This window comes from Sus scrofa, chromosome 5 (genome assembly GCF_054392235.1).
Source record: "Sus scrofa isolate SSC_HxYL_T2T_F1_AM1 chromosome 5, Sscrofa_HxYL_maternal_Yorkshire_Landrace_v2.0, whole genome shotgun sequence".
Lineage (NCBI taxonomy): Eukaryota > Metazoa > Chordata > Mammalia > Artiodactyla > Suidae > Sus > Sus scrofa.
This window is the reverse complement of record NC_139387.1, coordinates 65350001-65375450: the sequence shown is the minus strand read 5'-3', so window position 1 is coordinate 65375450 and position 25450 is coordinate 65350001. Positions and strand designations below refer to the sequence as shown.

The following is a 25450-nucleotide window of genomic DNA, read 5'->3' as shown; positions in this document are numbered from 1 at the left end:
TAATTTGCAGGTCCTAGTAACTTAACTATAAGCAGAGTGGATCCATCTGACTGGGACCCCAAGGAAGCAGAAAAAATGGAAGTAAATGAGTGCATGAAAAACTACACAAGCAGCAGTGGCACCCTCAGCTCCCACAGTGAGGTGCTCCCACAACCTTGGGGAAGAGAGGTCAGGGCTCTAGTGGGGCCGGCACAATGCATCATGGGTAGGCTCTGGGTCAGCCATGTAAGATCCAGGATCCCTTTCTTCTGGCAGATGCAGGAAGAGGTGCGGTGTGTGCATGCTCCAAGATGCAGGAGCTCCAAGTCTTTGCAGGCACCCCACGGCTCCACTACCCTCCACAGGCTAGCAGCTGGCCATGGCCAGGGTCATGCATAGCTGTGGGTATCCACCCGATAGCTCGCCCGCTGTAATCCCGTAATCCCTAGTTAGTTCTTTTACAAATCTTCTAGAACATGTTTATACTTCATTGGTTCCTGGAGATATTTTTAAGGTGGGCTTTTACATCTTTAAACGCAGTAACTGTAGTTGTTTGACAGTGGGCATCTGATGATTCCAAAGTCTGGAGACATTGCTGGACTGTCTCTGCAAGCACTTGTTTCATCCAGTTCATGCTGTTTTGTTGCATGCTAGTTATCTCTGTGAGCACTGCTCCGTACCCTTGAAAGTAGCTGGGAGGAGGTAGTTCTCAGCAGTCTTAGAATGCAGGTGTGTTCCCTCAAAGAAGTTTAGTATTTGCTTCTGCCAGGTACCTAAGGGTACTAGAACCTCGAACCATCTCTAGCTGAATTTCCTGCTGGAGGACTCTTGACTGTCCATTTATGCAAATATGAGTTGTAAGTACTCTGCTGAGCTGAGAGTCTGCTGTGGTTACAACTTCTCAGTGACAGGTTTCTTTCACTTGCTCGCCCCCAGCCCCTTTCTGTCAGTCTCAAAGCAGCTCTCCATAGACTCGCCTGGGGATGTGAGGAGGGTTTTTCTGATTCCAAGATTCCAGCTTAATATGGGGGGGTTCTCCTAGGGTCCCCAACTGAGCTGAGCTCCAAGCTTTGTTTTTTGCCCTCTCCTGTCAAGCCATCAAAACTGCAGCTCCGGTTCCTGGATCAGCAAATACCATTGGGTAAAATGAGCTCCCAAGACTTTTCTCCCTCTTGGATTTCAACCTCTTGATTCCTCATTTTCTTACAGCAATTTGACGCTGTTAGGACAATATCCTTTTTATCCGGTATTTTAATTTGTTTTTAGCCAGAGGGTTAGGCTGAATAGCCAGATTGCCATATTCCCAGAGATGAAATGGCATTTCTTTGTATTCCTGTCACTTAATGTGTTTCATCTTGTATCTGGTGTCCTACAAACAAATCCATAGGCGGCTCCGAGCCGTACCTCCTGTCCTCTGGGGTTCAGAGCTTAAAGTGCACTGTCCACTGCAGAGCAACACTTAGCCATGCTTCCATCTCCTCCATGCCCTTATACAGTTTTGCTACATTCAATCAATTCCAAGAACAACATTTTGAGTCAATTATCCACTTAATGAAATAGAGATGAATAGTTATAACTCAGGAAACGTGTGGTTTTCATAGGGTCTGTTGAAGGTGGTGTATGTGTGTGCGCATGCGGGAGAGAAAGTGAGAACAAGAGAGAGGATGTGTGGGTTAAGACTTAGCCGGGCCAAATCAATTCCATTTTGTTTTCCCTAGGGCTTTATTACTTTGTGAATGGGCACAATGACAAGGATTTTCTTCTGTGGACAATCACAATAAGCTGTGTAAAAAACGTCATTGCCAGAATGTGTATATAACCGAAGGAGACAGTCCAATAGTGAATAGGATTAATTTGTAACATAGTAATTGGTAATTTTAAATAATTCACTTTTTTTTTTTTTTCTCTTTTTGCCTTTTCTAGGGCCGCACCTGCAGCATAAGGAGGTTCCCAGGCTAAGGGTCTAATCAGAGCCATAGCCGCCGGCCTACACCAGAGCCACAGCAACGCGGGATCTGAGCCACATCTGCGACCTACACCACAGCTCACGGCAATGCCAAATCCTTAACCCACTGGGCAAGGCCAGGGATTGAACCTGCAACCTCATGGTTCCTAGTCGGATTCGTTAACCACTGAGCCACGACGGGAACGCCTAATTCACATTTTCTACATGTAATTCAGAAACAATTCTCACTAAGAATCAGTTTGCAAGAGATTTATCTATATGAAGATACAGCGTACCATGTTACTTGGTCATTACTTAAATATGCAACTTAATGTCATTTAGTGTCAGATGCCTTATTTGTTAATCACAGGGCATGGACATGAAATTGTGTAAGACTCCTTCCAGCCTCACATCTCTTCCAAAGATTGATTTGTAATAATGGAAAACCATTTAGAAAAAAGCTTTTTGCATAACTAGTTACATATAACAAGGAAATATCTCACAGGCAAGATGTTAAGTGAAGGCCACCAAACACAAGGGTACATGTTGTTTGATTTCCTTTATATGAAGTTCAAGAATAGGCAAAACATCTAAGACTTGACAGAAGTCTGAATAGTGGTTACATCACTACTGGGGGTGGTACTGACTAGAAAGGAATGTGAGGGAACTCTCTGGATTGATGGTAAAGTTCTATCTTTAACTGTGCGATGGTTATATGGATATAGATATATAAAAATTCATCAAGCTGTACACTTGAGATTTGTTCACTTAATTGTGTGTATGTTATACCTCAGTTTTTAAGTATACAAACAGGACTGAAGAAATTAAAAGTTATACTTTATTATTTCAATGTTTCTAAAAATTCAGGATAAAACAATGTATCGTTTTCTTTAAAAAAAAAAAAAAAAGTGTGCCTGAATAGCATTTCACTTATTACTGCCCATGAGTACCTTAGTTTGAAATGTGGATGATATTTTTAAATCCTAAAACTTCATTTGTTTATTTTAAAAGTCAACTTTAGCCAGGTCAGAACAGCATTCTCATCCATCCTACCCGATGCTCCAGTTATTTTGAATCCAAGACACTGTTCACTTTGCTTTTCCTAAACATCACAGGAATATCTATGCCATTTAACTTTTTCTGGAAGCTAAGGCTTCTCAGTTCTCCACTGTAGGGGAGCAAAATTTGCCACCCCCAAATGTCCCTCTGGCATGCAGGTTATTTCAGACCAAAAATAATCAAGGCTCAAAAGACTCTGGAAGAAACTTTGACCTTCCCCTTAACTGCCTAAAAGAATTTAGATAGAGGGCTTGTCCTCCGGATAAAGCTATCGTCAGAGGTATCTGCAAAGAATATGGGCTGAGTGTCATGGGGGAAAACTCCAGGCTAGATCTACAGAGTCCACTCTGTGTCCCATTGTCTCTGCCTGGCCCAGCAAACATTTATTTACCAATCATTTGATTTTCCATCTTCATATGAATTGCTTCCTCCTTTATTGGGGGAGGGGGTGCACCCACAGCATATGGAACCCAGTACATTCGACCCAGGCTAGGGGTCGAATCAGAGCTGCAGCTGCTGGCCTACACCACAGCCACAACAATGCAGGATCCAAGCCACGTCTGTGATCTACACTACAGTTCATGGCAATGCCGGATCCTTAACCCAATGTGTGGGGCCAGGGATAGAACCCACATCCTCAAGGATCCTAGTCAGGTTCGTTTATGCTGCATCACAATAGGAATTCTGCTTCCTCCTTTCTGAAGTCCTAAACCACCACTACCTTCAACATCCTCTTTTGTCTTTAGCTGGGGATGGTATTTAAGGTGAGGGTTCTGCTATTTTGGCAAGTTGCTCAGTTTTTCTGAGCTCTCCCATGTATACATATTATTAAACTTTTGTTTAATTTTCTTCTATTAATCTGTCTCATGTTGATTTCATTCTTACACCAGCCAAAAAAACCCAGAAGGGTAGAGAACATTTTTTTCTTCCCTGACACCACCAACCCACTTCGCTGAAGGAAAAAATAAGAAAACCACACATAAATATTCTAAAGAATTCCAAATTCAAAAAGAAAAAATTACAATGCTCAATTGTAATAGGAAACACTAGAAACTACTATTAGAGTTCAGACTGTTAATAAGTGCCAACACGGCACAGTTAAGCACTATGCATCATGGTGAGAGCACTTAACTGGTATTACGTTATCAGATAACCAGAGAAATTCATGAGATAAACACTAATATTAACCCCATTTAATGAATGACGAAACTAAAGATTAGAAGAGTTTTTAATAATTACCCAATTTTACATGGCTAGTAACTGGCAGATGGTGACTTTAAACTCAGGAAGTTTGATTCCAATGCAAAAACTCTTAACTATCACACTCTACAATTCTTCCTTTTATTTTATTTTTTTCTTTTTTGGCCACACTCTGGGCATATGGAATTCCCAGGCCAGGGATCAAATCCCAGCCATAGCTGCAACCTATGCCACAGCTGCAGCAAAGCTGGATCCTTAACCCACTGCCCCAGGGATTGAACCGGGGCCTCCCCAGAGACAAGCCGTATCTTTAACCCACTGCACCACAGTGGAACTCCTAAAACCCTTCCTTATAATGAATCGAACTCTGTCTCCCCTGACCTTGCACCTCTTTCTGCTCCTTGGGGAGACACAGAACAACTTTAATCCCCTTCCCTATGACAACATTTCATAAGCTTGGGGAAAACTGCCATGTCCTGCCCTGATCTTCTCTCCCACAATTTAAACACAACCACTGCCTTCTGTGAACTGAAGTTTGGCACTTGCCATCCGCCTCTACATGGAGGAGAACATGAGCCACTGCAGCTGCCGACCCGCAGCTCCCCCTGAGTGGGGCTAAGGGTGGAGGCCAGGAGTGAGGCACTCTGTGCTCTGGGAAAACTGGAAGCATGGGGCTTCACATAGTTAGCTATTTTCAGGAGAAGACTTTATGAGCCCAATTCTTGCATCTCCTCATAGCTAGAAAGAAACTAAAATCCATCAGTGATGACGGATGTCCACGACTCGTAGTAACCTTCCCAAGACCAGCAGCAAACTTCTATAAAATGTGTGCATGGCTGCACGCACCTCCCCCTTCACCTTTATGACATATCTTGATATTCCTCCTGTCCTCTTTGGGGCAGTATTTCAGAGCCATCCTGGGCTGCCTCCTGGGCTGTAGTTAGTGGGCAAAACAAAAGAGCCACTCCCAAGGGTGGGCCAACAAGACCTGAGGGAACTAAGGAAAGCATATCAAAGGAGTGACTCCAGTAAGCCCAGACCTTTTCATCTTCCCATAGAAGTGGTTTTCTGTAACTCTTCTGTAAGTCTGGTTATCTGTAACTCTTTGGTTCCTACCAGCTCCCCATTGTTTCAAAACCTCATATATCCTAGCTCCGCCATGTTGCCTCCTCGGAGGGGTTTCTCGGTTTCTTGGGGCCACCTGAGATGCTGTCTCCCAGGCTCAAGTCCTAATTTCACCCCAAATAAAACTTAACTCTCGGAGTTCCCGTCGTGGCGCAGTGGTTAACGAATCCGACTAGGAACCATGAGGTTGCGGGTTCGGTCCCTGCCCTTGCTCAGTGGGTTAAGGATCCGGCATTGCTGTGAGCTGTAGTGTAGGTCGAAGACGCGGCTTGGATCCCACGTTGCTGTGGCTCTGGCGTAGGCCGGTGGCCACAGCTCTGATTAGACTCCTAGCCTGGGAACCTCCATATGCTGCAGAAGTGGCCCTAGAAAAGACAAAAAAAGAAAAAAAAAACCCTTAACTCTCAACTTTCAGGTTGCATTTTTTTAGTCGACACTTCCACAGCTTTTTTTCATCTGACTTGTTTCAAGTCATGTCCCCCTTTCTTGAACCTTCTCACAAAATGCACCCCCCAGTGTATCCAGTGACAGGCTGGAATGGAAGAAACGGCATTCAAAGCAGTCTGAAAAATACACAAGACAAGGCACACGGCCAGACTGCTCCAGAAGACAAGGATCACTTTAACAGAAGCTAGAAACACCTGGTAAGTAGTGGAAGAAGTGGTCAGAAGAAGGAGGCCTGGGACTGCGCTTATACACCACTCTCAGTAAACAGGCACTGATTCTTTCCTTGCAATCAGGGCAGGCTCCAGAAAGAACACAAAGATACTTCTTTCTCTCCTTCTACCTTCCTAAAGCCGGATCAAAGCCAGTGATCCTTGAGTAGCAGAACAAAGGGCAAAATTTTGGAGCTCCCAAACACCACAGCACAGGCACCGCCACGTTACGTAAGGCTTCATTTAAAGTTGGCTCAACTACTTCTCAGGTGTGTAAAACCCACGATCGGCTTTGAGACAACCATGTGAAAACCCATGATCAGCTGTGAAACAACCCAAGTAGGTAAAGATGAGTGGTACCTACTCGTGCAAACTTACTTTGATCGGGACTTGCCTAGGTTCCACACAAGGACAGAAGCCTCTTGGGATGGTTAGAATAATACCACTCAATAGGGCCACCAACGTGTGCTGTGTGTCCTAGTGATGTAGCCCAAACAGAAGGGGAGGGCAGGAGACAATGAGCTCTGCTCTTCAATCCAGTAAAACTTTCTGATCAGGCTTTTCAAAGTCTCAGGGAAAGATATGAACAGACCACAGCATAACAAACAGGATGGTCTGGGGCCCGGCACTAATGTGCTATGAAAATACACTGTATCCAGCAGCCTGGTGGCTGACATCTTACTGGTCATTAAATTGGGACAGACTAGAAAGACTCAAGAAAAATGAGGCCAACAAGAGGTAAAGTTGGAGGAATACCCAGGAATAATAAAGACAAATGTGACAAGGAATAAATATGAAGGCAAGAAGGATGTTGCAGCTAAGAGACAAACTAATGGTGGCTATTCTGATTTATAGAAAACATCAGTGCAAAGGGACCTGAATTGGAAAATACCAACTGTTTTTGTAAAAAGCTCTTCTTTCTAAAGACAGGTTGATTGATCATCAGAGCTTATGGAAAAGCAAAGAAATACCACCTCCTGTATTTTAAGAAGCAATCTCCAATTAAGGCACCTAAGTTATTTACCGACTAAAAATATTTACCTAGGAAAACCAAGAGCCGAAGCCATTTGTATTATATTTTAGGAATGGATTTTAATATGTTCAGAAGTCCAAATACTTGAGATTTTTCTTCTAAAGTTTAAACTCAAAGTGCTTCCAAACCTACTTATTCCTTCCCTGAGAAATACAATAATGCTCCTGGGGCTTAGATCTTATTATTATTAAATACTTATTAAGTCTCCCTGGTGTGCTGAATGCTGCATGTAATAGATGGATAAATACATCATGTGCCCTCCTTTGAAGAGCTTAAGAGTCTTAAAAAACTGATAGGATACACAAATAAACACCCCCAAATTTCTGCCAGAGAGTATTTACAAGAATCAGTGCCATGACAATACCTTGGTGTGAGGTTCAGGGGTGAAAAGTGAATTGATCTGGTCGGATGAAAAGGGAGAAACACTTGGACTTAATGGTTCTAGCACTATGCAGCCTTCTCTTTCCCTTCTCTCGTCCCAAAAAAAGCACAGCCCCACCTCGGGTCCAGAGCTAATCCCTCCATCCAGCCCCCATCCATCCATCCTCCTGCCAAGGCTGGGGCTCAGACCTTCGTCTTTTTTGGCCAGGATCACTGCAAAGACCTCACCACTCTGAGCAATCCTCCTGCACACTGTCTCCCAAGGAATTTTTTTTAACAAACTGTAAATTCCACCATATCACTCTTCTGTTTAAAGATGCTTCAGTGGGCTCCCACAGCTCTCAGGACATAGTTTGAATCAACCCCATGGCATGACATAAAATGATCTTTGCAGTTTGTGTCTTTCAGAGATTTTCACCCTCATCTTAGAGCACGACCCCTCAGGAACCCATCTGCTCTGAACCTACTGCCCTTGACTGGAAGGCTCCCAAATTAGCTGGGCATTTTCACATCCCCACGCCTTAACTCATGCTGAAAGCAGGCTGCCCTTCCCTGCTCTCCTTAGGGAGTCAGTTCAAGTTCAAGCATCACCTTCACTTGAAAGGCATTTCCAACCATCCCTGCATTTCCCAGGGCTGGCCCTGCTCCAGGCCCCTTTCTGTTCTCAGGTGAGACCCTATAGATGTGTCTCCCATGACAGTGGATATCCTGTCGAGTCTTGACTCTCTCCTCATCTAGAGCAGAAGCAACTCCAGAAAACAACTGTATCCTATTCCTTCTTATGTTTCCAGCACTGACACAGAATTCATAAGAAAAAGAGATAAAATAAGAAGTAATGAGACGAAAGTGGAATAAAACCATACTTTTGAATACACGAATGAATGAAGGATCACAGGGCTGTTTCACAGGGGACTTTAGGAAAGGATTGGATTCCCAGCCTCAACACCAAGGCTCTGGGAGAAGATGGAAGTGGGGAGGGGGGGAGTGAGTGGCAAGGGGGCCTTTGCCAGGAAAACCCAAGTCTGTTCTGCCTCATGGCCTGGGAAACAGGAACCCACCCACAACCTCTGTAGAGTTTGTGTCAATATTTATTATTCTTTACCCAGTTCTCTTTGGCTACCCACTCACCGCAGGCCATAAATCAAAATCCTACTTCTAGCTTTCTGGAAGGCTTTATCTTCCGTGGCTTTGCGGGAAGATGCTGTCTTCTCTCTCCCGAGGTCCAGTGGGGACCCCTGATCTCAGTCCGAGGCTCCTTCTGCCCCCTCACGCAGGCACCCCCCAAGCGCAGGATGTGGGGGCCAAGCGCTGCGGTACCTGCCTTGAAAGAGATGGGGCTGTGGGCAGGCAGAGGTAGCTATTCGGCTACTGTTGACTTGAGCCTCTTTCTCTCTCCTCTTTCTCTGGGTTTTTCCATTTCCCAAAGGAAGCTTTTAGCTGGAAAATGTCAGGCTTGAGCACCCAAGGCGCCAGGACTGCAAAGCCCTGCCTCACCTGCGGGTTCTGCAGGCAAGGATGAAAACAGCCCCTAACAGGCCACGCAGGACCAGGGCACAGGGACAAGGCGCGGAATTAATCAAGTCCCTGGGAACCCAGGCCACCTCTGCCTTTCATAGGGAGGACATCTGGGCAGCACGGTGGTCATTAGGATGGAGCTGGTGGCGCACCTCTTCATCACAGGCTGACACGCGCTCTGGATGCGACTGAACCACTGTATGCGGTGAATAATAACCGACCAGTCTCTTCCCACTCACAAAGCAACAGGAGAAAGAGAAAAGCCAAAGAGAGGGGAGCTGATCAGAGGTCAGAGAAGAACGGAGGAAATGAGGGGCACATAAAGTGAGAGGACAAAGCCAGTGACTTCTCACATGATTAACATTTAAAGGCAAGGCTTCGTGGAATTGGCTAGTAAGGAATTGATGCTTCTGCAGAAGCTGCGTATTTAATATGACTGGCAGGAAACCACCTTTAAAGTTTCAGACAGCACAGGACATCCAAGAGAGGAACAGGCTCAGCTGAGCCTCCTGCTCAGGGTTCTGTACTTGTGGGCACAGGATAAGGAGATAGCCAAACTAAGGCGGCCTGGATTTCAGGTGGTGTCTGGACTTGCACTGTCCTCCCTAGGAGTCAAGATGTAGACAAAGCGTGGCTTTAGGATTTGGGGGTGTTGGGTTCAAACTACTTCTTTCTGTCTGTTGGCCTCTAAGAGTTCCAGTTTCCCTGTCTATAAGATGGAGCTGCATATAGTACCCTTCACAGATTTACCTGGGAGGAATAAATGCAGGTGCATTTTGTGACAGGCAATCCAAGTGTCAGCCCTGGATGGTTCCCAACAAGGGGAAGCAAGAAGCAGAAGAGCAGGAGGGTCAGGGTGAACATTACAAATCCCTGGGGTGCCTCCTTCTGGTCTCCAGTTAGAAGAGGAGACAGGCAGGCTCCTGGCCCTGCAGGTGAGAATTGCAGCCCTACACCTCCGTGGGCTGGATAACATCTCACCTCACTCCTCAATCCTCCCATCAGAAAGAAATGGCAGCCCTCCACCTGCCACCTGAGCCAGGGCTACCAGTGGCAGAGGGTATCGAAAAAACCCATGAAGACAGGATACAAATCCAATACCTAGAGCCCACATGGCCTGGATGGAGGATCCCAAGCATAACTTTAGTCCTGTTGGAGGCATGTTCACCACATTTCCTTAAGTCTAATTAAGTCACAGGCAGAAATCAGCTTTAAGACATGGTTTTAAAGACTAGGCTCTTGTATTCAACACCTCTAAAGCCCTTCCAATATTAGCCTTACTAAGACACAACCCAGGACACACATGGAATGGCTGGAGTGAAATGGATGACAGAAAATAGTTTCACACGTAGACTCACACAGAGAGCCTCCAAAACCTTCTACATACACAGCGTCCCCTTCGAAAACCAGCTATCCCAAGAAGGGGTCAGAACCGTAGTACTAGAGGCAGGGAAAGGTTTGTTTATGAGGGGTCCTGGACTGCCACTTGCTCTCTGAGACACTGGGTGAGTCATTTCAAGCCTTCAGGCTTCTGCTTCAATATCTGAAAAATAAATAGTCTGCAATGTGCCACCTGCAGGTGAGCTTTGGCTGAACCTCACAGATTCACAGTTAATGTGAGGGTGAAACACTGAGCTGGGCTGCAATCCTGTTCCCCAATATTCCTGACCCCCTTCCATCAGGCATGTCAAGCACTAACATAACCACTCTGCCCCAGGGCCATCAGAGACAGCCACAAATAGGGAAAATGCTTTCTTTTTTATTTATTTGAATGATTTTTATTTTTTCTATTACAATTGGTTTACAGTGTTCTGTCAATTTTCTACTGCACAGCAAAGTGACCCAGCCATACATACATACATACATGCTTTTTCTCACACTATCCTCCATCGTGTTCCATCACAAGTGACTAGATATAGTTCCCTGGGCCATACAGCAGGATTTCATTGCTTATCCACTCCAAATGCAATAGTTTGCATCTATTAATCCCAGACTCCCAGTCCATCCCACTGCCTCCCCCTCTTCCTCCCCCTGGGCAACCACAAGTCTGTTCTCCAAGTCCATGAGTTTCTTCTCTGTGGAAAGGTTCATGTGTTCCATATATCAGATTCTACATATAAGTGATATCATATGGCATTTGTCTTTGGGAGAATGCTTTCTAAGATGCCATGCCTCACTGTGCTCTTGGACAACTGACTTTCTGTCTCCAAACCCCAGTTTCCTCATCTGTAACATAGGTGCAAAAAACAGTGTCTACATCATAGGGTAGTCATGGGGATTAAATCAGTTAACATATGCAAAATGCTTACAACAGTAGTTGGCACACTGAACAGTACCGACTACCTAAGTATTACTATTGTCATTATTGTCAATGTATCTTCATCTTTGATCTTAATTCAGCAGATCCTCATTTCATTCACTAAGCTACCCATGGAAGTAAAACCCTCCTCAGCATCAGTCCTGGATGACAGGCCGTGACCAAGGGGTTAAGCCCTAAACAGGCTCCAAGGGATTAGTGGATGCAGCCACCAGGCTGACTTCTTCGAATTACTGTCACCCCTTTTAACTGTTGGTTCTTTGCCCATCTATGCCCTCCTCCCTCTCCCTACCCCTAAAGCCAAAAAGCATTGAAGTGGAGTCAGAAGCACCAAGTTCGACTCGGACCCCACCACGGTGTCTCTGAGACTTTTTTTTCCTCATCTAGAAAAAGCAGGAAAAGAGCCACTATCATAGAGGTAGAAATAAGGTAACCAAGGTAAAAGCAATCAATACATGACTGGCATGACTTAGTTACACAGTAACTTAGGTAGATTTCAATTTGAAACCACCCCATTTCGTCCCTCTCCAGTAGCTATGTTTCAGACCTGCTAGTGGTACCCAAGGATATCACCCGCCTGGCCACAGGCAAACCAACAACATTTGCTGTCCTCTCTATTTTAAGCCATGCCTCCTGGGACTGCTCCTGGCCATTCTGGAAAAATCAGGCATCTTGCAGATGTAACGCTGTAAGTGTCCAGGTCCTTGGAACAGCACTGCCCAATAGCACTTTCTGCAATGAAGGCCATTTCTGTCTCCAGCATCCAACACAGCAGCCACATGTGGCCACTGGGCAGTTGAAATGCAACTCAGCAATTGAGAAACTGAATTTGTATTTCATTTCACTTTAATTCATTGAACGTACAGATGACCAGTGGCTACTGTTTCTTAGATTGGACAACACAGCCTTGGAACCACCCTTGGGTACTGCCAAAGTGCTAACTCCAGCCACTCTTCCAGGCAAGACATCCGAACCTTCCCACCAGCCAGCTGGTGTCTGTGTTTGGGCTTTGCTACTTCCATCAAGGCTGGCTTGGGGAAGCAGAAAAATGAGGTCACTCAAAGGCTATTTCCAAGGCCCCTCCAATCACTAGGCAACGAGAAGACTTGTTTTCAACATGTGGGTAAAATCCACATTTCCCTGGGTCACTGTATTTAGGAGAAGTATGTAAATTTCAGCTATCCTTTTCATAGTCGCAGAGGGACTTCCCTACCGTGGGACTGCTTTGTAGGGTATTTCACCAAAGGGCAGGGCTTTCAGGCCAGTGATGAAAAGGCTGTGCACTGGCTGAAGATGAGGCGGCAGAATGCTGGGGACCTTTTCAAAAATGAGATCCCTGGCATCTCAATTTCATTCAGTCGAAATCCCCCAAGAATTACCTTACTTCACAACATTTCTACATTAATCTTGCCAAGCAAGACCAGATTCCAAGAAGCAATAAAGAATATTAAGTTAGCTTTTACTTTAAATCAAAAAGTTTGTTAGGCTTGATATCCTACACAAATTATCATCTTTGCCAAACTGAGACTGGCCCTGAGGGGTTGAGAGCGAAAATTCGACCTCTTGTTTGGAACATGTGAAACTTGCTTAGTTTCATGACCTTCATCCAGGTGTATTAAATGTGTTGTATGGATGGTTCTCAGCCACCTGCCCCAGACAAAAAAAACAGAACAAAACAGAACACCCTGGCCCAAGCAAGAGAAAGTGGGGGAGGGGAGGGAAAGCCCATCTGCTTACTTGATAAATATCTACCAAGACTTTACCACCAGCCGGGAAGACATAGACTGGGGGTGGAAGGGCTCCGAGTTCAGTTAGAAACACATCTGTAAACAAGTAATTACCACATGGCACATGGTCCACACAAGCTGCCTAGGAATAGAGATGGGAGCAGCATGTTCCACAGGGAAAGTCAAGGAAGGCTTTCCCAAGATGTAGCCTTTGAGCAGGAACTGAAAGATGGCCTGGCAGGGACAGGAAGGGGGAGAAGCTTTGGAAAGAGTACAACAGCTCAGAGAAGGACGAGCCTTCTACACTGAGGTGGAGCCAGAGAAGTGGCCCCATTTTCCTTCCAGAGCCTCTCAGTCTTCCCAGTCTTTGCAGACCCCCTTCCAAATTCAAGGGACCAGCCCATTAGGAGGAGGTTCCAAATTGGGTCCAGCTAACAAAATCCCATCATCCTACAAATCAAGGGGGCTGCTTCTTCATACAAAGCCCCAGCAGCCCGCTGTCTCTGTGAACAGTGTTTGCTATTTCTTGGAAACCTAGTATCCATGAGGGTGTGGGTTTGATCCCTGGCCTCGCTCAGTGAGTTAAAGGATCCAGTGTTGCCAGGAGCTGCCGCGCAGACACAGCTCAGATCCTGCGCTGCTGTGGCTGTGGTGTAGGCTGGCAGCTGTAGCTCCGATTCGACCACTAGCCGAGGAATCTCCATATGCCATGGGTACAGCCCCCACCCCATTCCCCCCAAAGAAAAGAAGACTCTCAGCAGATGACCCAGGTAGCCACCTTGCCATAGGATGATGATCCAAAGATTTTAGAGGGAGCTGGAGACCATTAGGGTGGGCTGGCTGTGTTGGGAAATGCTGTAGCACGTAAAAAAAAGAGATGTTAAATGGCAGCTAATTGAATGAGGGGAATATCAGGAGGCTAAAAGTGGCTGCAAAGTAAAGTACAGTAGAATGATGCAGAAGAAGAAAAAGTAGACAAGCAATGACCAAGGTAAATGTGGGCTAGCGGGAAATTTTTCTGGCATGACATTAGATTCCTAAAATTGATCTTCTAAACCAAGCTTATTTCGGAGACCGGGTTTTAAGAAGGTATGCTTATCCCAAAGTGCAGAAGAAGCTAGAATATTCACAGGAAACTATATATTACAGTTGAATATATATTCAAAGCTAGCCTATAATTGTTAAATGGAAAACATTTGTTTCATTATGTGACAGTATCTCATTTTAAGTGACCATTTCAGAATATAAAGAAATGCTTCTTTTTCTGTGGATGCTAGAAAAATATTAGATTTTTAGGGTAGAGCTGTTTTTTGGGGTTTTTTTTTTTGTTTTTTCTGTATCCTCTCATAAATTAGGTCACCTCACCAGGCTTTTTGCACATGCTGGGTGGATTTTCCCAAATAAAGACATCACAGTGGTCAGCTGGCAACATCAATGATAGAATTCAGGTCCCAGAAACTGGAACCAAGTAGGGCGGCCCTGTAAAAACAGCACTGGACCTGCCATCAGTCAGCTAGGAGATTCAGCTTTTGGTATGACAGGTCCACCCTTTCCTCCTTGTGTGTATATAAAAAGACGAGTCTCTCAATTTCGCTGGACCTCAATTTTTTAATCTGTAAAAGGGAAATAGTAATACTTCATAAGATTGCTGGGAAGATTAAATACAATGATATAAGTGAAAGCATATAGAAAATAATAGTAAATCTTGAAATTTTAGTTCAGTTGAATCTGATAAATACCATGCATTGATTCATAATAGGAGGTTTTCTTTTCTCTTGGACCACGCCCTTGGCATTCGGAAGTTTCTGGGCCAGGGATAGAACATATACCACAGCAGCGAGCTGAGCCACAACAGTGATGTCAGATCCTTAACCCACTGCACCACCAGGGAACTCCCATAACAGGAGTTTGATGGTCTGAAATCTGACGTTAAATAAAATGTCCAGGAGTTCCCAAAATGGCGCAGTGGTTAACGAATCTGACTAGGAACCATGAGGTTGCGGGTTTGGTCCCTGCCCTTGCTCAGTGGGTTAACGATCCGGCGTTGCCGTGAGCTGTGGTGTAGGTTGCAGACATGGCTCGGATCCCGTGTTGCTGTGACTCTGGCGTAGGCCAGGGGCTACAGCTCCGATTAGACCCCTAGCCTGGGAACATCCATGTGCCGCAGGAGCGGCCCAAGAAATAGCAAAAAGACAAATAAATAAATAAATAAATAAATAAATAAATTAAAAAAAATGTTCATATAGCTATCAAAATCCTGGCTTCTCATCCCTCACCTAATCATCAGTCACAAACAGCACTGAGCAACCCCAGTTCCCTTGCATTTTCTACTCATTCCACCTTCTGCAATGGGACATTGATTGAAGGAAAGGAAAATATATTAAAAGAATGGCTATTTGCTTCTTTCCCTAAAGCCTGTGGATAACTGATTCATAGACTACCCATTTTGAAGGCAGGGTCTCCTTTTTCACATGGGACCTGTAGCTCCAAAACAAATGACTTAAATAAAGCCGGAAAAAGATTCCTTAGTCCCTTCCTCTTTCGGTAACAATCAGCTTGAAAATCAGCTTTCTTGCTCCAGATCCTTCTCAGTCTTTCCACCCACTGAGAACTATTGGCAATCCAGCTAACTTATTTTTATTTATTTCACTATTGAATAGCTCACTTGTTTTCAAAAGGAATAGAGACTTCTAACTCTACCTGCTAAGAGAGAGTCACCTGCTTCCACATCTCTATTCTGACAAATTCCCACCATGAGCCTGAGCTCTTTTTCCTCCACATGCAGCACCCAAAAGCTCCACATTTACCTGTCTGATTTCAAGGTGCTGACACCTATATAAGGAAACCTTCCCACAAACTGGCATGCAGACCTTCAGCCTTCTAAGCCAGAATGTCTGCGTTCAGAGTTTCATCCTGGGTGACCTTCTGGAATGCAGCTTAGAGTTTATAGGTTTAGGACTCCTGATATACAACCCACATAGACGCAAAGAGAACCAAGGTCAAGATCATAAACTACTATTCTTCATATATTCTATTCATATTATTCCAATGAAACGCTCACATACATAAGTTATTTGTTTCTTTCACAACTTTTCTAAAATTCAAACTCTTTTCTAAACTAACATTCTCTAATATACTCTTGGAGTGATCCCAGCATTTTGGAAACAATGGCCCTGCATGACATGAAAGGTGCCAGGTAGAGGCCATATGGCTTATTTTTCTTATGAATTTAATGACAACTCTAATAAAACTTATTTAAAAATGTGATGAAGCTTCTTAAGATAGTTCATTAACTTAATTCATTTGAGTAAAAGGAAAAAACGATGGTGTCCATTTACAGGAAGGTAGAGAAGATAAAAATGAACCAAAGAAATCTTTTGGCCAAGATCTTGCTTAGAAGTTGGAGGCTGATGAAGAGAAAGTCTTGGAAAGGAAAGGTGGTTGGGACCTCAGGGACTGAAAGAAAACAGACCTTCTTCTTTGGGTTCATATCAAAAGCATCTTGAAAATGAGATCAGTGATGCAGCAGATGAACTGCCTGGAGCAGTTAACTCCCTTTACCACAGGAGGAAATCACAGTCCTACAGAGGAAAACCCTATAAATCCTTTAAATCAATTCAGCTTTTCACCCTGTGTCTTCCCTAAAGAGCTTATCTCTGAAGAGGTCTCAGATGATAAAAGCCCCCAGAGGAATTCACACACTGTCCTGAGACTAACAGCCCTTCTCTTCCCTAAAAGAAGGGGATGGGAGAACCAAGACAGTGGAAAGTAGAAAAGTGAAACAGAAAAGGAAGAGAGTCAATAAAACCACATTTCAGAGTTCCCGTTGGGGCTCAACAGTTAATGAATCTGACTAGCATCCCTGAGGACACAGGTTGGATCCCTGGCCTCGCTGAGTGGATTAAGCACCCAGCGTTGCCATGAGCAGTGGTGTAGGTCACAGATGTGGCTTGGATCTCACGTTGCTTCTTGCTTCGGCAGCTACAGCTCTGATTCGGAACCTCCATATGCGGTGGGTGTGGCCTAAAAAGACTAAAATAAAATAAAAAAATAATAAACCACTTTTCCCCAATGTGGTTTTATTCTCGAGGAGAAGGTTGAAAGCGATATGATTGCAGTAGGAAGGGGGGAGGAAAAGGAAAGGTTATTGTCTTGCCCTAGGCCAAATGCCGTATTTTAATTGTGCAGTAAGGATGTGGTTTGTTGATCCTCAGCACCCTCCTCATCTCTCCAAGCTCTCCTTGCATCCCAGGTCTTGAGAGCCTAGCAGCTTCCTTTCCTAGATGCGCCAGCCAGCAAGTTTCTGGTTAGAGTCCACCAGTGAGCAGTGAGAGTGAGATGAAAGCAGAAAAGAAAGCCTCTATGCTTCAGGTACACATGGAGGCAAGGACCTGGATGTTGGCACCTGGCAAAGGGGAGTCTGCCTGGGACATCAGGCATCTCCTGAGAATCACCCGCTTGCTTTACTGGAGTCCCCAGACTTACTTTCCCTGGCCTTCACTCCCCTAACCCTTCAAAGGTTTCATAAACCTCAAATTCCTGGTATTAAACCACTTCCCATTCAAGATATCTACAGAGGCTTCTGTGACTCTTGGCTGCTACTGGTCTCTTCCATGCTTCTCAAATCTGAGTATACACGTACCAACCCCTGAGGGCACTGGGGATGCAGTAAACTGCTGAGAAACACAGTACATACCCTTGAGCCACATTTTACTCCATGGTACCTACTTTTAGGAATTGATTTTTATATTAAAATAATCATTGACATATTATGAGGAAAGGGCATTTTGAAATAAAAGTTTGATGGACACATAGACATAGAAAACCAGCTTATGGTTAAAGGGGGTGAGAGATACATTAGGAATTTGGGGTGAACAGACACACTATTGTGTGTAAAACAGATAAACAACGAGGACCTACTGTATAGCACTGGGAACTATAGTCAATATATTGTAATAACCTATAATGGAGAAGAATCTTAGAAAGAATACACACACACACATATGCAACTGAATCACTTTTGCTATATACCTGAAATTAACACAATATTGTAAATCAACTATACTTCAATTAAAAAAAAAAAAAAGAAAGAAAGAAAGAAAAGAACAAAATGGAATTCCCGCTATGGCACAGCAGGTTAATACAGAGTTTTCTCTGCGGAGGCGAGCATTCGATCCCTGGCCCAGCTCAGTGAGTTAAGGATGCAGCGTGGCCACAGCGGTTGCATAGGTCACAGCTGTGGCTCAGATTCAATCCCTGGCCTGGGAACTTTCATATGTTGTGGGTACAGCCAAAAAAGAAGAAAGAAAAAAAAGAATTAAAATAAAATTTTAGGATAACATACAAAACTTAGAAGAATGAAACTGTTGCAGAAGGCCACTCTATACCACACTCTCAGAACCTGAAGGACAGGTATCCCTCTCTGCAATTATTGTATCTCAGCAGAAGAGTTAGAGACACAAAGTACACCTGTCTGTCTATCTGTCTGCCTATCTATCTATCCATCCACCTGTCTATCTACTATCTGTCTGTCTGTCTCTCTACCTACCTACCTATCTAATCTACCTATCTATCCGTCTACCTTCTATCTATCCATCTACCTACCTACCTATCTACCTATCTATCCTTCTACCTTCCCAAGCTTCCACTGTGTTCCTGTTCCAGAAGGGATTGCTAGATGGCACAGCAGCATCAGGTGTGCACTCTCTGTGGACAGCACAGTCCGGGCACGCAGTGTTCAAGTCACTGAGTTTCCATACACAGGGGAGCTGTAAGAATGCAAGAGCCCTCCTGGCAGGTGAGGCATCATGTCTAACTAGCTATGCAGGCTCTGCACCGTGTGCCTCAAACAGTGCTGGCCCACTGTAAGCACTCGATACATATCTTCCTCACTGAATCAAGGCATCAGCAAAGAGATGGCTGGGTGGATAAGCATTTACCAAGCACGAGTGGCTGCACAGCACAGAGGTTATAGTACATAAAATATGTATTATTAAATGTATAACCTTGGACAAGTTATTTTGCCACTAAGCCTTCAGTTCTGCACCAGGAAAATGAGGATAATAATTGTACCTACTTTGTAAGGTTGTTAGGGTTGGGGTGAAAGTTCAAAAGAGATGATCCAACAAAGTGGGAGGTGCCTGGCACATAGGAGGCTCCCCATAAATATTAGCTATAAACATTACCAATTTTTCCTGGATTTTGAATAGCCTAAAATATGCTTGGATTATACAGCTACACTGAGCTTAATTCAATCTTTCCTCAATGGTTCAGAGAGCACTAAAGTGCTTCAGCAGGTCATTTGAAATAGAAATTGTGTCTCCAGTTCATTAGCCAGAACGGCAGCTAGCAGGGTGCCCTGGTTGTCCTAGCTCAGGCCCTTGCTTACACAACGGAAGCTGGCTAGGAGAACTGATGCTTTGGCCACAGAGCGGCCTTCCCAAGTGAACTATGATTTGGGCTAGGATTACAAGATTAGTAGAGAGGAGCACACAGTCAATGAAATCATACATTTTGACTCTAAAAAAGAAACCGATACAGCCGCTCATGAAAGCTTACTCCTTCCATGAAATTCAAACTGGCAGCAGTGTGAAGCTCATCAGAGGCTAAAACCTGACTAAAGGCAAATGAACAATTATCAGTGATAATGAACATAGTCAGAGGAACGCCTGGTGGGGAGCCTGTGGCACCCGTGGTAAGTCCAGTTTTATTTAACGTCTTACTTAATGATCTGGAAGAGAGAGAAACAGAAGACGAAAGAGAGATGCTGAAGTGGACAGCTGTTGGCTTTGCCTGCCAGGCACCTGCTCCCCTGTTGGTGGTAACAACACCCAAGTTGTGTTTTGAGGAACAGCCTCTTCCCCAGTGGATAAAATCTCCATGGGACTGTCAAATAAGATGCCCCATGCTGGCCAGAAAGCTCCCCTCTCCCTGGAATCTGAATCTTAAACAGAGTATCACAAAGACTTCGGACACCATGGAACCATCAAGCAGCATGTGTTCCAGGTGTATATCTCTGGGAGAAAGAAAATGGATTTGTAAATTCCTGCTACCCACATCCTTGGAAGCACCATGACACTTTCCCTCTCCTTTCCCTTCGAATCTAACATAGGTCTTTTTTCCCCCTTAAATTAGTCAATATCATTTCCTGGGGACTGTAACCAAAGAGCCTCACTAATACAGATGAGGCTTCTACTAAATCTGGAATAACTGGAAATCTGCTGATCTGACCCTTAAGCAATTCTCAAAATACTCCTTCAGACATTAGCATAAGAAACAAAGCGAGCCATTTAAAATCACAGTGTTTTGATTCAACTTGAAAAAAAAAAAATGCACACTGACATTTTTCTGGGCAAAAGAAATGATTCTAATAGTCCCACAACAGAACAAAGCATCTAACCTTAGAACTAAGGTGAAAGCAGAGGACCAGACATAAGATCTCAATGAGATAAGGCACTTCTAAATGCCATTAAAGTTCTACATCGCATCAAGTACAACGCATCAGACATTAGCAAAGGACAACATGCTAAGTGACCTCTATGGTACATTGTCTGAATTATTAGGTACCTATTTTCTTTCAAGTGAGAGAATAAGAGAATAAACCCAGTGGGGTTTGGAGAAGCGTAATAAAAGTGAATCAGGACATTCAGGGTAAAGGGATGAATGCTAGGATACGTCAGCCTTGTTTTCCAAAAGCCCTGCTCTCCTGGGTGGGGAGCGTGTACGGAGGCCACCCTCTTGGCTTGAGGCTAAGAGCTACTCCACACCTAAGTGCCACCCTTGCTGATTACAGAAACCTCAGCAAAGTTCCCTCCATGGTGCACACGGTTAAGTATCTGACTGCAGCAGCTTGGGTCACTGTGGAGGTGCGGGTTCAATTTCCATCTGTGGCATGGGTCACGGCTGCAGCTCAGATTCAGTCCCTGGCCTGGGAACTTCCACATGCTACAGATGCAGCCACAGAAAGGACAACAAACCAAAGACCCTCAGCCACCCAGGCTCAAAGGAGGAAATGAAAACTAAGGGTGAGGCCAGCCTAGGAGCCCAACTGGGTGTTCTCGGTCACCCAACAAACCCTAGTCTGCCTCCATGACAACTTGCCTACTCTGTTTGGGGCAGAAGAAGCCACCAAAAAAGTAGGAATTTTCTTCTCCGTAGTGGAGAGACTCAAGATCCATTTCCTAGCCCCTAAAGAAAAGGAAATCCTACTCCCATTCTCCCATTGCTCTTTCCTCCCAGAATCTCTGCACAATGCCTCTGGGAGGAGTCACCAGTGCCACACCCTGGCTGGGGGTGGGGCGGGGTGGCTGCTTTAGAAAGACCTGAGGTATACACACCGCATAGAGTGGTAGGTATATTGTACATGGGTATAAGATATCTGGGGTTGTATCAGTCAGGGTCCCAAAAAGGGTGCTGAAACACTCTGGGTCTGGCAACTATGGGAGCAGTCACTACCCTAGATCCCTGAGGAGGCAAGGAGAGTGGGCTCATCACGGATCCAGCGGAGGCTGGCCCTGTGAGAGGGCCCTAAGGAGTTGCGATCTTTGGGAGAAGGCAGCAGCCATTCTCAACTCACAGGGCAGGAGGTGAAACTGAAAATGCTTATGACTTGAACCTGGCCAGAATCCAGATTTGGATTTGAACCCACATGCTGGGACTCGAACCTAGCCTAAACCCAGACTGGGACTTGAACCCAAGGTTTTTAAATTAAAATCACTCACCCAGTGTCTGGACTTACTGAGGTTCAGGTTCTTCGTGTCTCCACACAGAAGGAATTCAAGCAAGAGACAAAGTGATAGGCAAGAAATAGATTTATTAAGATAAGACACTTGTGAGAAATGCGAGCAGGCAGGCAAGGAGGCTCTGCCCCGAGGATTAGGTGGGCTACATTTTTATAATCCAAGGGGAGTGGGGATGGGAAAAGACTGCCTCTTCCTCCTTCTTTTGAGTAGTAACTCCTGCTTTATATCTGTAAGGAGAGTATTTGACCCTATAAGGTCATACTAGGACAGTCAAGGTGCTTATTCAAATCAGCAGAAGGGGGGTCCTTAAACTCCTGCCCTTAGTCCTAAGGGTAATGACCTGAGGCACATCTCTTGCTTTTATTTGTGGAAAGCCTGCCTCCTTCTGACGGCTTTCTTGAGAGATTATTAACTTACAGTGATCTCCCAAAGTTCCCTAGGTTTCCCTCTCTATCTTTGGTCCCCTACTGGGACTTCTACAACTACCTGTGTAACCATCCTACTCCATCCCTATCAGAGGGATGAAGGAAACCGGGGGTGGGGGTGGGGGGTCCTGGGTTGGGGGGATTGCCATCCACGCTCACCCTTCTTCTGATGCTCTTCCTTGCAAGCATCTCACGGGCCAGTTCTACCTAGATCAATAGGGCGCCCACTGAGCTGGTACGCCGGGGTCAGCCTCCCAGAGGTCAAAGCAGAGGAGAAGGATGGGAAGTGCCTCTGGAGGAGCAAACAGAGGAATATATGTCTCTGTCTCTGTACCTGTACAGACGTCTCTATCTAATCTCACATCCTGACAACTTTTACCATCTTTCTCCAAAGTATGTGATGTTCATTTTAACCCTTCTTCTCTCTGCAGGATCTTCTACCCCTCTCCAGATGCTAATCTACATGTTCCTTAATATTCTCAATTGTAGAATTAGGGGACAGGGAGCAAAAGCGGCATTTCCTCCTTCTCCCCCCAGCATCGATGTGGACAAAAGCTTCCTCAAGATTGTAATCATAAAGGAAAAATGACGATCCTGATAGAAATGCTAACTTCCTCTCCCAATACCTCAACGGAAAAGGAAACCTTTGCTTTAATAACATATGAAGGGCAGAATCTAGGGAGACTCTAAACGTACACCTGGAGCAAAATCCAGCTCTATTTTTTTTTTTTAAACAGCTGAAATAGCAGCATCGCCATCCACCTGCACTGCCCACTTTGCCTGGGTCCACCTTAGAAACAGCTCTCATCACCTCCTAGTCTCTAACTATAGACCAAGTCCCAGGCCTCCTGTGTGACTTGACCCACCCATGACTCCAGTTTCCACAAAATCCTCTTACACAGCACGTGGCAGGGAAGGGATAACAGGAAGAAATTATGGGGTAATTGGGGAGTACAGTGTTAGAAAAAGGCGCTTGTGGAGTGCTCGTTGTGGCTCAGCAGAAACAAACCCGACTAGGATCCATGAGGATGAGAGTTCAATCCCTGGCCTTGCTCAGTGGGTTAAGGATCCGGCATTGCCATGAGCTGTGGTGTAGGTTGCAGACACGGCTTGGATCTGGCATTGCTGTGGCTGTGGTGGAGGCAATGATTAAACCGCTAGCCTGGGAACCTCCTATGCTGAAGGTACATCTGAGCAGGGCCCTGTGAAGCTCCTGGGCACTCAAGCCTTTCTGTGTCCCCCATTTATTGTTTTTTTTTGGGACAAAACCTCAGCCTCCAGGACATTCCTTGAGTTCCAAAGGGCACCTGCTAATCAGGGAAAGGAGGGGATGCAGAGACCAGGGAGGACCAGTCAGGAGACAATAGTGCAGCCTTAGGGCAGGGCCCTGGTTCCTCCTCAAGGAATATACATAATAATATCTTTGAGCCTCTCTGCAGAACTAATACCCCCAACAAAAGGAAGAACTACTTGATGGAGCATATTTCATTCCCAGGAGGAGGACCACCAGAACCAGTGGGACCAGTAAACACCAGCCTTGAAAGGCAATGCAAGACTGCCTCTAGCCTGACCTTTATCTAAGGCCCTATTTTCCACTTGCAAACTATAAAACCACCTCCTAATCTCTCTGGGGTGGGTTGGGGGGGAGACATAGTCTTTAAGGCATTAGTCTGCTGTGGCCCCCTTTGCCTGGCAAAGAAATAAAGCCATCTTTTTCTCCTTCACCCAAAACTCTGTCTCTGCCCTTCTATTCAGCGATGGACAGAGGCCGAGTTTCGGCAACATGGTATGGCCTTAAAAAAAAAAAAAAGGAGAGAAGCGTTACGTCATGAGAGGACTGCAGAAAAAAGTAGGGCAGCTGTCCTTTTTGAGCTCTTTGCTGATGGAATCTTCAAAGCAGCAGTGCTTCCTCTCCTGATTCCCACCATGTTGGAAAAGGATGTGTGCCTGGCTCGGGTCAGAGCTCCTAGCACTTCTATGCTCTGACAGTGACACCAGGAGTCGGTTTATGAGCGAACTCATTCACTGCCCTCCACAACCTCTGGCTTTTGGGAAGCACCAAAACACCCTGAGCTTCCCTTGGGGCCTTAAAACCAAGGGAGCCTAACAGTCAACTGCTCTACCTTTAATTCCCGACAGTTAGAATTCAAGCATTCTGAGACAGTTTTTAAAACTATTAAAGCTATTAATACTGAGATTTTGATGAGCTAGTTCAAAGTCAGCATTAACGACCTGTTAATGATTTTAATGGTTCTTGCAATAAGTACTGTGAATGACCTATTGTTAAAATACAGAATGACTGGCTTTTACATGAATCCATTAACTCTTTTTTTCTCCCAATTTTGCCCCAACTGAAATATTTTCTTCCTTTCAATTTGAAGCATTTGTGGATAAAGAAAACTGAGGTGCACAAAAAGAATACATTTTAGTGACTGGGGATCAGAGGAGGCTAAGGAAATTCAGAGTTAAGAATAAGCAAGATTGAGTTCTTGTTTGTATGAAGCTGTGGTCGAGAAAGGAAATCCATCTAGCAGGGGCACAATCAGACCAGAGTTGAGGGTGGAGGAGGAGTGCAAACTCAGAAGGCAGAAGATGAGAAGGTGATGGAGATGGAATGACAGGGACAGGGACACGCTATGGTCCAGGATTTTCAAGAAGCTGCACTGGCTTCAGCCATACACACTCGAGTGCAAAAAGCAACATCTCACCCTGGTGTGTTCCTGTAACTACCAGGTTCATCTCTCCTGTTCTGACCTGGCTTAACGCCTGGGCTACTGCCCCCTGCCTGTTGAAGTTCTCTTAAGCCACATGCCACACCTACACAAGGGACCCTCTCTTTTCTTGCCAGGCAGCAGAAGCAGCTCCTGTCTGGGCTAGTTTGGTCTTTCTCCAGCTGACAGCATGACTCAGAGACCACCTCAGACAATGACCATCTCGTACAATGACCCTCTTGCTCCAGCTTGTCCCCAGTACAATCCTGCTGCATGGCTGGGACCTGGGTGAGAGCAGAGAAGAACATCCACCAACCGAAGCCTGAGGAAGTAATCAAGGCATAGCGTAAGTCTGTGGCGAAGGAATAAAAGTCAAGGCCTTGGATCCCTCCCCCGAAACCCGACTCTGCCAGCATTTAAAAACAGCCAAACAGGTAGAGAAGGCATTCAAGGTGTTGTAGACGTGTGTGGGAATTCACAAACATGTGGGGGCATGTGGATCAAAAAGCAAACAAGACAGAGAGTAACATCACAGTGAATGCAGGCCACCGAGCATCTCAGCCTGACACAGGATACGGAAAATATTTCCTGAAAGAGATGGCAAAACTGGAAGACAGGCAAGAGATGTTAGCGATA

At 45.1% G+C, this 25450-nt stretch overlaps 1 protein-coding gene and 1 long non-coding RNA gene across 4 annotated transcripts in view; one reads left to right on the top strand and one right to left on the bottom strand.

Moving 5' to 3' along the window:
* The window catches only part of LOC146403400 (uncharacterized), a 1275680-nt gene that overhangs the window by 1149284 nt on the left and 100946 nt on the right, over nt 1–25450 (top strand). The window contains exon 2 of the long non-coding RNA XR_014803827.1: nt 23246–25450. This exon is cut by the window's right edge and continues 2138 nt beyond it. This is a non-coding gene — a long non-coding RNA (uncharacterized LOC146403400). The remainder of the gene's footprint in view (nt 1–23245) is intronic.
* GRIN2B (glutamate ionotropic receptor NMDA type subunit 2B) overlaps nt 1–25450 on the bottom strand; it is a 447773-nt gene that overhangs the window by 361427 nt on the left and 60896 nt on the right. The gene's annotated exons all lie outside the window — the stretch shown is intronic.